The sequence below is a fragment of the Triplophysa rosa genome, linkage group LG13 (assembly GCF_024868665.1).
Source record: "Triplophysa rosa linkage group LG13, Trosa_1v2, whole genome shotgun sequence".
Taxonomy (NCBI): Eukaryota; Metazoa; Chordata; class Actinopteri; order Cypriniformes; family Nemacheilidae; genus Triplophysa; species Triplophysa rosa.
Window position 1 is genome coordinate 23836165 of NC_079902.1, and position 12963 is coordinate 23849127.

The 12963-nt window shown below is 40.4% G+C and overlaps 1 long non-coding RNA gene across 3 annotated transcripts in view; it reads left to right on the top strand.

The window, feature by feature from the left end:
* Positions 1-12963, top strand: part of LOC130563637 (uncharacterized) — a 30548-nt gene that overhangs the window by 1746 nt on the left and 15839 nt on the right. For 2 of the 3 annotated variants that reach the window (XR_008964144.1, XR_008964143.1), the window contains exon 2: positions 8789-8896. This is a non-coding gene — a long non-coding RNA (uncharacterized LOC130563637). Of the gene's footprint in view, positions 1-8788; positions 8897-11329; positions 11525-12963 lie in introns of all 3 variants that reach the window. The other variant, XR_008964145.1, reaches the window with a different exon arrangement.

A 12963-nucleotide genomic window follows, 5' to 3' on the forward strand; every position in this document is an offset into this window, starting at 1 on the left:
ATAGTTGAGACTTCAGACATGTAGTCAGGGAATGTGATCGATGGCAGACATGTTAAACCTCATTTTGATGGATGCTTTTAGATGGTGTTATAGACATATGGACACCCTTATGAGTAAGCAGCATCATATGTTCTGTGACTTCAGCAAAATTGAGCCCCTGCTGCTTTTCTAAGGTCAAGGAGGATTAAAATCACACTAGCTGATGTACTTATACACTTGCTTTCAGAGGGCTCAAAATGCTCACAACAGCAGGCACAGATTGAGCGGCAGGTACCCCACCTTTACGGGCCGTCAGACTAAAGCCTTCTTCACGTATGATCAGGATCCACACACGTACACGCAGATAAACCCGCACACACACCTGCTCCTGTCAGCAGGCCGGTGGGGTTGGTAATGAAAAGTAGATTATTCCCGTAGACAGAAGAGCGCCGTAATGCTTCAGAACACAGGTGACATCACACGCTTGGCACAGGTGCTGGAAAAAGCGTGTCGGTTATTTGCCATAAAGATTAAACTTCTGCAGACACATGACATTTCTTCTGTAATGCTGTAATTCTGTTAAAGAGTACATTCCTCAATATTTATAAGGGCTTATTTTGGTTTATGGAGTGTCCGACAACAAGTTTATGTACATACATGATGTAAAAATACTATTATTTCGTAATAATAATCAGTTTTTATTACCTTACTTCTTGACTGACTCTCAAATGATTCGTTCCGCGATTCATCTGTGTAATCTCCGCCTTTCCGCCAGCGTAGTCTGATCTGATTGGTCAGATAGTGTAGTCTGCTGTGATTGGTCAGATGGTCTAGTCTGCTGTGATGGTCAAATGGTCTAGTCTGCTGTGATTGGTCAAACGCGTTCAGCATGTGTCGCAAATGGACCGCCTATCATTACTGCTGTATTACGGTTTGCAGGTGGTTGGATATTAACAGTGTATAGAGAGAGATGGCGTCGATTTTACCTTACCAGCTCGAGCCCGAGTCTGACGAATCATTCTTTAATCCTTATACAGATGCCAGTAAGAAAAAGGACTGTTTTAGACACTTCTCTTGTAACAGTTAGTTATCACGGCATACAGTGTACGGTGTTCGTATCTTCAGATGTTATTATAACTATAGTACACCACGCAGTTCTTGAAATAAAGACTTTGCGAGTTAATATGGTTGAACACTTACATTAGCGCAACGAGTTTATAGCTAACGTTAGGTAAACAAACAGTAACAACCCCAAAAATAACGGTAACGTTAGCTAAACACAGACATGAGATAACGTCACACAAATTTAATTTGAAGTAAAGACAAAAATAAAGAGTCACACTTACAGGTTGTGATTCGGTGGAGCTTACAGGTCCAAATAAAGTTGGTATTGCAACATCTTTTAAGGAAAGACGTTTAATGTATCCTGCAGTAAAGGCACCAAGATTGATGAAGCAATCTTCGGTAAAATGACGCGCGCAAAGTAAAACGTTCGGTTTATACTCCTTTGGTGTCGTTTGAAAAATAAATAGTAACCATTTTTTCCTCAGAAGTTCTTCCTTTGGTAGTGAAAATAAGACTGACTTAGTTTCACTACATAGAACACAGCTTCTCTTAGACATGATGCACACGTCACGAACGAGCTAGTACAGTGTTTGGGGAGGAGAGAGTTAAGTTTTCGCAGTCAGTAGGCGGGGATTTTTCTAGTGACGTAGGTACATTGTGGTTAAAGATTCGGACAGGTCATGGCTTGTTCGCGTGATTCAGAGTCGATTACCTTTTTTATAAGCTAATAACTTTGTTATTCGTTCACCTTCGGATTTACAACTTGGCAGATTGCTTACATTCAAACACGGCAAAATTAAACACTTCATGAAATGTATTTTTTATGATCTCGAGGAATGTACTCTTTAATGCTCTCCATATGGTTGTGTATAGGAAGCTCTTTGTTCAACGAATGCTTGGGATTCTTCACACACATAAATGAATGTGTCTGTGACCGTATAAGCACGCGCGAGACGTTCTGAAATGTGCCGTGTCATTTAACCTGCAACGACTAATGAGACCCTTCTCTGTATTTCAGGTTTTTAATTGCTCACATTCTAGTTTGCAGTTCAATTTAAATTGGAGAAGACGCCGATTGCATGAAAAAGTATTTTGTGTATTTCATGTTTAGCGAGCGGAGCCGTTCTTAATCTAGGGGGCTTGCACAAAAAATCGAATCAACGTCAAAAATGTGTGGTGATTTTAAATGCAAATCTCTGTTAAATCAAATTCAAGTTGCGTATCAATTCTTTCCTTGCGGTAAATGAGTGATGTGACCCGAGCGGACAGATGGAGCCTCATGTGATCATGTTAACCGAGTTGAGACCCCGTGGATCAGCGTTCTGTGGCGATTATCGTGAGTTCGGCACAAGCTTTAGAAAATGAAGTGACGGGAAGTTCAAGTTTGCTTGTAAACTCCTGTGATCTGTTGCCGTGGTTACCAAGATCGTTCCTCAAGCACCACAGATCCTGATGCTGACATGACGATGTTCCACCGGGACCGACATCCAATCGGAGCGCAAATGTTATTTCTCCGAGATTGCCCTTGATAGCTCATTTAAACACCAGTTTGATCTGCGCTTGCTCTCTTAAACGTATCTGGAAGAAATACAAACGGGCACACGTGAGCACAGAGATATAGGCCTACAATCAATGTTCATTTGGTTTTGGAAGAGTTTTGTTTTGGTTTTTTTATGTAAACTTCTAGACCAATCTGAGCATAGCTTTAGACGTTTCTCAAGTAGACAAATGTGAGATTTCTGGTTCAGAAGCAGGACTCGTCTGTGAGAAACAGCGGGTCTTTTTAAGAGATCTCATTTGCATATTTGTATTTCCTGCCGAAAGAAAACGAAGCGTTTCGCCCGAGGAAAACTTCAATCCGGACATTTTCAGTAAGCCCTTCTGAACGCACAAATACGATAAATCAGAATCACAACTGAGTTTCGTGTTTGATGTGTTTCCCTGAACACTGATGATGTGACGCGTGTTTACAGTCCTCTTCCGTTCCCTCGTGTTTCAGATCTTCCGCACTTTAAGGCGCGTGTGAGGAAATTCGGACACTCGCGCTGCGTCAGAAATCGCATACTGTGACAGTACGTACTGAATTTCCTACCTATCGGCCGTTAAAACCATAGACATCATAAATACCTAATAAAGCCCACTGAACCCGATGGGAGAGCTGCGCGTTTTCGGCATTAAAAGCACAATGACATTTACATTTCTAAACATATTTCAATGGTTTACGATGTACGTAGAGTACAAGTTCAGTTGCATCACATCGCGATAGTTACTTTAAAATGGTTGTCATAATGAAATGTGAAATCCATTATTTGTGCCTGTTATTCGTGAGAATCCACTAGATGGCGTCATGTTCAGTGATACGTTAAAGACAACACGAGCAACAGAATTAAAAACCACGTTGCAGTAGTCGAGAATAAAACACAGACGTGTAGAGATTGTTTCCGAGATTTATTTGAATCATCGAACAAAACATCCAAGGTAATGTTTGGTTTACGTATTAAATAAAAACTAATGTTTTTCACTGTGGAAATGGCTTTTTCTGTAGTAATTTTAGACATTTTCAAAGATAAAAGATGTTCTTTTATTAATCCGGTAAAACCGTTACAGCAGTAAAACATGATGTATGTGATATAGTAAAACAAATTACACTGCCGTGCATTATTAGTATGAAATAGCAGTATATAGTCATAAAGTAAAGACGCATTGCTTTGATTTTTCCCAGGATTTTAAAGTGCACAAGCTGTCTAATCTAAATTATTTCACATTAGTGATGTGTACACAATTTTTAAGCCTAAATGATTGCTTGACAAGCCTGAGTTTTAACAGTTCCGTGTGACAATAAATACATTTTCAAGTCTATAACCATCTTTAACTGGAGCCAAAACGTCTCTGCGTACTCCATGTAAATAGAAAAGTATTGAAATTAGTTGAGAAATGAAAACGATGTTGTGTTATTATCCAGAAAACGGCGGCTCCACCATTCACTCGTATGTCTTTATAGTCGGCTTTTGCCCTCACCAATATGGCGGCGGCATTGTAGTTAATATACTATATATATATGTCTATGGTTAAAACAGTACGTTCTATATAGTATGAGTGGGTGTAGTATGAATACATTTCAGACATACTACGTCCGCAATGTTTTATGGTCATGTGACCCGTATGCTCTTTGATTTACACGTGAGGGTTGATTAAAAACATATTAGAAATTCATTTATTGGCACTTACATTAAAAACAGACGTACGCCTTTTTTCCGCTATATTTATTTGATTTACTTTTGTAATTTGACCGTTGCTCAGCTCCCGTGGCATCATGGATAGAGAAGTGTCCATCTGATCCACACTCACGAATCTCAGCGCAGTAGACCATCCGGGTATTTCTCGCCTACTGTTTTTTGCATACTGAGGTTCCGGACATACTATTCATGACTCATACTCATTTTCGCCTACTATATAGTATGGAAGTAGGCGGTTTCGGACGCGTGAACTGGAAGCACAAACATCGGTTGTACACTGGTTATTATGATGCATCCTGGGATTGAATGAGTGCACTCAGTAATGTCGACTATGAATTCGGACACCGCTAAAAATGGATGTCCCCTCAAATAGTGCACTATATTAGGGTATAGGGGGTTGTTTGGGACACAGCCTTAGTGTAGAATTCATTCCCGGACATGTCGGTCAGACAGAAAAAATACAAAATAGCCATTAAACTGGCCTATGCCTCATTGATATTTGTTAGTTCTTTCAAGTCAGTTTCTCTTCATGTATACTTACTGGAAAACATCGCCTGTGAACAGAGTTTATATATGTAATAGAAGATCATTTCAGCATTTCCATGGCAACACAACCCTCAGTTCAAAGGTAGCTGTGGGATAAAAGTGTTCCGGCTGGATAAATACTGTGCCGTTACTGTACCCGCGGACTGAACGGCGGGCTTGTGTCGGACGGTCATTACCGAGTTGACATCAGTTTGTCTGTCCAACCCTTCCTTCATAACAGCTGCAGACAAATGTGAGATTAGTGATCTGTCTGTCTGATACCTGTAACTTCTTGTTCTTGGATTCATTTGGGATGCTGAACATAAGTGCGTAAGTGTCTCCATCTGTCCTCTGTCTGGCGGTGTTGGTCAGCGGACGCCTTGTAAACAAATGACAATACAAACGAGTCTCATTATCGCAGTCACTGGCACATAACAGAGACCTGGAGAGATGCCACAACAGATCCGCACAGAGGCCAAATCCACATCTCCTCTCACCCGACCGGAGCTCATTTATACAGGACAAATATAACCCGGCCGACTCCATCAGGTGCACTGAGCTCTGGACCGCAACACGACTGAATAAGGCAAATGTTTGTTTACATCATCACAAGCATTCATTTATTCATCCTTATTTCATTTCAAAGTTCCAACCTGTATGAGTTTCTTTCTTCTGTAGAACACAAGAGAAGATATTTTGAAGAATGTCGATAATGAAAACAACAGTCCATTGACATTTCTCAAAATATCTTCTTTTGTGTTCCACCGAAGAAACTGAACTCACGTACAGGTTTACAAAACACACAAGAGTGAATAAATGATGACAGAGTGGGTAAACTGTCCCTTTAAGCTTTGCGGTGTGTTCTCTTTGCGGACTGTTCGGGACGTTGGGAGAGTTGTCACCTCAAGCTCAGTTTAATGGGGGTCTCAGGGGTCAGCACCAAATTGAGCCATCACACTGAAGAACCCAACGCAGAACAGCCTGAGGTAATCCGCGTGTGTTTCTCAACCACAAAATCCTTCAAACTCATAATTATGAGATTGTGTTTTCACACCTGCGGGCTCATGAGTGGATTTACACCACTTCTTTTCCCTCTGACCTAAATCAGCTTTTTTATGAGCAGAACTTCATTTCTTGGTGCACGCTTTGGGTTTGACTGATTTAATTTGCTAGATCGTTGTTCAGAGTTGTAAACACAGATAACCCGCCTGTAACAGATTTGAGAATGAATAGACAAAGAAGGGGAATCTAAGGAAAAATATCATCATACAAATGGTTTTATTTGTCCTCCTGCCTGTAGATTTAAAAAAATCGCTGCATTACACATATTTTGTTTACAGTAATGAGAAGCTTTGAGAAAAACGCAATTACGAAAAATCTCTCGGGAAATGTCTGCTTTACGTTTAATATTGTGTCATAGAATACATTTCGCAAACCTCTTTTGGGTTCAAACTGAACACAAAACAGTATTGCGCAAGTAAATCGGTATTGAAAACGATCTCCTTATCTTGATTAACATTCGTAAGCTTATAATAATATATTTAATTTTAAAAACACATGCAAGTAGCCTGGTCTCATTGTTTATAGGTAAAAAAAGCACAAAACGTACATTTTTGTACGTTTTTATTGATGCTGAAACATTATATTTGGACGTATTACAATGTATAAAACGTAAAAATTGCTACATATTTTTAGCTAAAAACGTTAAATATTTACAAACCTTTTATATTATTAAAGGAGTCATTCGCCGGAAGTACGTGTTGTTCTGTGTCTTTGGTGTGTTATGAGTTGCTCATGCATGTATTAGACGTGTAAAATTGCAGAAATGAAAGTGTGGGAACAAAAGATGCATTCTATGTAAAGCAAATGCTCACCCAGACCTGCCTGAAACGCCTCGTGTAGCCACACCCCCACAAATCTACGTCAGTTGGTGGTCTGATTTGACTAAGACCGCCCAAATGTAGACTCAAGTAAGGTGGGCGTACCTGTCAGCACAATTGAAGAGGAACCTGATGTTCCAAATATGGTCAGAGGCGTGACATTTCCCTCACACGCTTGCAGTATTCCACCAATCACTACACACTGGTGAACTGGCCAATCACAGCACACCTCGCTTTACAGAGCCATGAGCTTTGTTAAAAATCTGCGTGTTTCAGAGAGGCGGAGCAAAGAGGAGATACAAACATGCACGGTGTGTGGAAAATACAGCGGTTATCAACCTTAAATCGTGTTTACACATTACATCACATCTAAAACAAACCATAATATTCCTTTTAGCAGTGTCATATGACCCCTTTAATGAAGTAAGCTGCAGTTTTATAATTCAGACATAGATGCAAAAGCTTCTATAAAAGCCTTTAAAATGAGCTTTATTTTATTTCCTGTTTTTGATTCTTTTGAATTTAAAGAGAAATATCACCCGTGCGTGTTGTCATAAGACTCGTCCTAATGTGGCCGCATATCTTTTAATTTTACACTGATATACAACACTGAAGGTCTTTACAGACTGCAATAACCGCATCCTCAGATCAGCGTGAATCTGTATCTTAAAATGACACGCATCCATCATAGTTCAATATCAGTGAAATGAGGTTCCTCCGACCTGCACAGCTTGAGGATTTTCCAGTGCCAACCTAAATTCCACAGTTTAATTTTACCGCCCCGCGTCTATGTAAAGATATGAAAGCCCCCCCGGTGCAGTGTGAAGTTCAATTTTAGCTGCGCACGTAAGCGAAGACGTTTGAGACACACACCGTATATAGGTCATTTAACATGGGAACTTATGTTGGTGGGGAACCTCCATCCCTTCAATGTGTTCTTGAACCCCTTAACATCTCTCCACCCCACACTGACACTGACCTCAGCGCCGTCGTTCTGAGGGAAAGTTCTGGGTCGTAAGATTTGGTAAGATGTTCCGAGATCTGTCACAAGAGCATTTATCACCCTCATTGTGGTTTCCATGGATACAATCAATAGTCTGATGTTAAAAAACAGAATCTTACACAACTGATGTGAAGTATGAGAACTCTTTGTGTTTCTTTATGTCAGATGATGGGGTGGGCTGGCCATTTGAAGCCCCTCTGACACAGTCTGGAGATCAGTTCTGCAGGTTCCCCAGCGGTGCTCATAGCCTACTTTACAATACAGCTCGATGTGAGCACGTCTCTCTGTGATGGAGCCATACGCCCTCTCGCACACTGCACACATCAACTCTCCGTCCTGACCCAACACAATACCTGTCATATGACTGAATTTATTAGAAAACCCCCGGTGGAAATTAAACCTGTTTTTTTGGAATGATTACGATTTGTATTACTTTTACTACAAAAATCATGGGAAAGTTCACCCAAAGAGTAACCAAAAAGATCTCATCCCCCACTGAGTATTTATTTTCCCTACTATGAGATCTGTTTGGTTACTGACATTCTTACAAATATCTTCCTTTGTGTTCAACAGAACAAAGACATTTATACAGGTTTGGAACAAATTGAGAGTGAGTAAATGATGACAGAATTTTCATTTTTGGGTGAAGTATCCCTTTAAAGGGTGGTACTGTAGTGACACCATGATCGATTGTGATTATTATGGTTTTGCTTACAAGTTTTTTAAAGGACTCGTATCTGATCGGATGTGCTGTGTTCTGGGTTGTTGTAAATATGTGATCACACATTCTAACTAAAAAGCATTTACAATGAAGAAGAGTCAAAGAGATGTGATGTCAGACTGATTGTGTGGCTCAATTTACCCCCAGGCATCGAATTCTGTTTGGACCGTAGTCACAATTTTGGAAAAATGCGTGTTTTACTGTTGTGTTATGATATGCATTATCGCTAACAAAGTAATTTATAGTACATATGTGACTCAAACGTCATTTACTTTGGATGAATAAACATCAAAATACTGACATTTCTATAAGATAAATGACCAATGAGATCAGACTTTGTAAAGTTGTCTAAACATGATGTTTTTTGATTGTTTCTCAGGTTTGAATGAAAAGAGAGGCTTTGATTTGTCTTCACTGGAGTTTCCAAAGATGTCTCAATGTCTGAGATTTGCCAAACAAAGTCTGCATCCAAAGAGTAAATGATCTGGTAATCTACACATCACTTTAATACCTCATCACAACAATTCATCTCAAACAAAGATTATACTATACTGGGAACCTTTATGAAAGTAAAAAAGAAAAAAACATGGTTAATATATTTAAATCATGGTAAGCAGAAACGAACCATTTTTGTAGTAAAACCATGGTCATAGACGGTTTCAGCGACAACAACAAATAAACATTATGCGGCCCAAACTTAACTTCCGGTTGACCTCCGCGAAGAATCTATAACTGTTGAGTAGTTTTAATGTAATTTAATACAATTTTTATTAGGGATGTAATGATTCACCGTGAGCCGGTTGAAAATCGCTTATAACGTGACGATTCAAGCCGGTTGAGGTGTTATTTGAATCGTTATTTGAATGTTTAGAACAGCAGGGGCCGCTGTGTTTACTGCAAACTTGAAAAACGTGGATATGCTGATATTTCTTAAATGTAAAAATCCAAGAAAAGCACAAAGTCTTAGTTTGTTCATTTTTAAGAGACTTGTGTATCATTCTTTTTTTTTTTGGAATTTGTTTTAAAATTGCGGTTTAGTTTTGCTATTTGACATAAAATATTTTTTTATTTTACAAAGAAATGTGCAGCATTTGAGAAATAATAAAAGGGCAGTTTTTCATTTCTAATTTGTCTCAACTCATTTTGTAAAAATAAATCGTGATTGAATCGTATTGTGAGATCGGTATCGTGAATCGCATTGCATCGTGAGCTGAGTGGATCGTTACATCCCTTTTTGATATACAATAAAATATTCACTTATATTAGTATGATTATCAATTTATTATAAAATAAGTTGTTATATTATAACCGAACACAGACTAGAAGTTAACTTCAGATCAGGCGCGAAACATCTGAGCAAAAAGATTTGGGTTCTCCTATGGGATCGTTGTAAATTAAAGAAATAAATCGATCAATCCAACACAGGTTGTTGTGTATCTGTTGTATTTTCTGCTCGTTTAACCTTTCTCAGTAAAAGCAGACATTCTTTACAGTCTATCCATATACCTCCAGGTTTTATTAAGACCCGAGAGTCTCATCCCTCAGTCGTTTTTCTGTTCGCTTAGTGCCGTTTATGAAAAAAAAATGTTTTAGTACCATCAACCACCCACTTGCTCTGTCCAACTGCATTAGCTCCATTCTGAGCCTCAGATATCTGAGCCTTCACCATACAGTACATTCATCCAAAGTATAACCTCCTGTCTTTACACACACACACACACACACACACACACACACACACACACACACACACACACACACACACGTTTGCGCAGCTATCTTTATGAGGATATGCAATCTCTAGCCCGTTACCCTAACCCTACCCATCAGAACTACATGCCTGACCCTAACCCTGACCCTAAACCTAATTATAACCTAAACCCTAAAACCAAGTCTTCACCCTCAAACAGCCCTTTAAAGGGGTCTCTGGAAGTGAGGACTGGACAAAATGTCCTCACTTTACTCTCCTTGTCCTCACACCGCTGGTCTACAACTCAAACCGGTCCTCACAAATACAGATGTACACACACACACACACATGCACACACACAGAGACACACTCACACACGCATGCACACACATGCACACTCACACATGCACACACACGCACACTCACACACGCACATGCGCACACACACATACACAAAACAACTGTCTACTCGCTGGGAATGACATGAATTTGGGTGAGGTCCTTTTCATCCTTTTAATACACAACATTTAACATTTTAAACCAAACATGAATCTGTTCAGAAGCGTCTGTCAGGCGGCGTTCACCTGTGACATCTCAGCTCAGCCGGAGTGACATCTTTCCACAGTTTCCCAGCACTCGTCGTTCACTCTGCACGCCGTCACGACACCTCATTAGCATATTTAATATTAATATTTTCCTGTAAAACAAATAACTAGATCTGAAGTCTTAAGAAGTTCTTTACACGTGTGCAGGCGTTTATAGAGCACTGGGTTTAAAACCGATTCCTTCCTCCTATGACATCGCACTTGATCTCTTCTGTTGTTTCGTTTTTAATTGGTGCTAAGTGAAATCTCGGCTGACATGCACAGTGTTTTCAGAACGTCGTTTCTTTCCATTTGTGGAAAGACGGATGATGGAAACGGCTCTGAGATGTGAAGTGTTCGGAAAGATCAGTGAATGCTATGATGCTGCTGTTGAACAGATGGAGAGATTCGGGAAGAACGTACCGCTTTAAACCAGGGTTTCTGTTTGAGTTATCATTATAATAAAATGACTTCTTCATATTTATATTTTATGAAACGACGCTGGTGCAAAACTCTCCACCGCCATGATGTTGCGGGCGTCTGATATGATGTGAGAATTTAATTTAATTTGAGTTGAAAGTTCAACGATGTTCTGTCTGTGTCTCTTTAATGATGTTATTTTATTTTGTTAATATGTTTTGTTAAGATTTGTAAGACTGCGGCCGATCGTCCTTGTGTCCGGTTCCCCCTCAACATCTGTCTGCTCGTCCCAGTGTTTCCACGCACACGACCGGCCAATCAGAAGGCGAGATTTTCCCTCCCTTGAGTCCAGCAGGTGGCATTGGCGAATATCGAAAGGAATTACATAAGTCTCCTTGTTTCCAGGTTCTTCAAAACAAGAGTAAATTACTATCAATGCTTTAAATAACAGAACTTATTTGTTGATGTGCTCGTGAACCCTGGGCGTTTGAAATGAAAAACAAGATGAATTATTATCAAATGTCTTCTTTTTTTTCGTCGTTCCTGCATGGCAAGTGGAGTGAGGTGGGCAGGAACACAGAGAGATGGATATATATATACCGCCACCCACACGTGCATGTATGACCCTGTAGATCTCACCGCAGCCCACATCCACACACACACCGCCGTGATGTTCGCATCCAGGGGTCGGAGTCGCTCCCCAAAACACATGCACGGGCTGATGGAGGGAGTCGCGGCGCTGGACCGCCGGCCCGTCCAGAACCACAGAGATCAGAGTGAAAAACATGATGTAGGTTGAGAGAAAGAAAGAAAGAAAGAAAGACATTTTGTGCTGTATTTAGCACACTGCCGCTCTCAAGTGTCAGCATTTAGAGAGCGCTTTCTGGGATTATAACAAATCTGTCATGAATTTTAGATGATGCTCAACGCAGGGATCCGGCGGCCCACGAGACGCCAGTTGGCTGTGAATTGTCATTAGCGACTCCCTCCGCCGTGAGAGCCGTGAGAGTGCCGAAGTGCCGTCCAGAGAAGTTTTTTCTCCTCTCTCGTGATCCGAGTCCATATGGATATCCAGAGTCAGAAAAGGCGTTCCGACCCTAGATCCGCATTAATTGGACTCTGAGGTCTGATTCAACAAGCTGACAATAGATCAAATCTCCAGAGATCCGAGAGTAAGGAACAAACTGACCCCAGATCAGCTCTCCAGGGATTCTGAGGCCTGACAGAAAGTAGAAATGCACGAGTGAATGTTTACATTATGTGTAGAATATACAGTAAGAGATGCCGCTGCTGATGCTGAGGTGATGTGGGTGGTTGTCAGAGCAATTTGCTGTTGCTAAGGACCTCTGGCTGGTTGTTAGCGCATTGTTATGCGGTTGCTAGGGTGTTCTGGGTAGTTTGTAGGCGGCTGCTTTCTGGCTCAAGTCAACTCTGTGATATTCTGGTCTAATGTTTGCAGGGAATGAGTATTTATTATTTAAACCATGCTTTATATTGCTCAGCAGCGTGAAGCATGGGCCGTAGTAACCGTGATCTTTGCCTTAGCAACGCACATGTAGTAAAAAAGCAAACCGAAGGCCTGTAAGCATTCCTGCGATGCGTCTTCATTTCTTTAATGCGTTTCTTTGGCACAGAGGTCTAAGAAAAGCCCCGAATAAACTCTTGTTAGGGCTTCTTCATTTATAGATGGAAAAACAGATATATTTATAGCCTTCTCTCAGGAGAAACACAGTCATTATCTGTGGATTAACTGCGAGTCTGGAGACTTTCACTCTTCGGGAATTTGGGAAGTTTCTCACAAACTGAGAAAAAACTTTCTGAGAAACTTAATGGTCATTCGGTTATTCTTTTTGTCTCTTG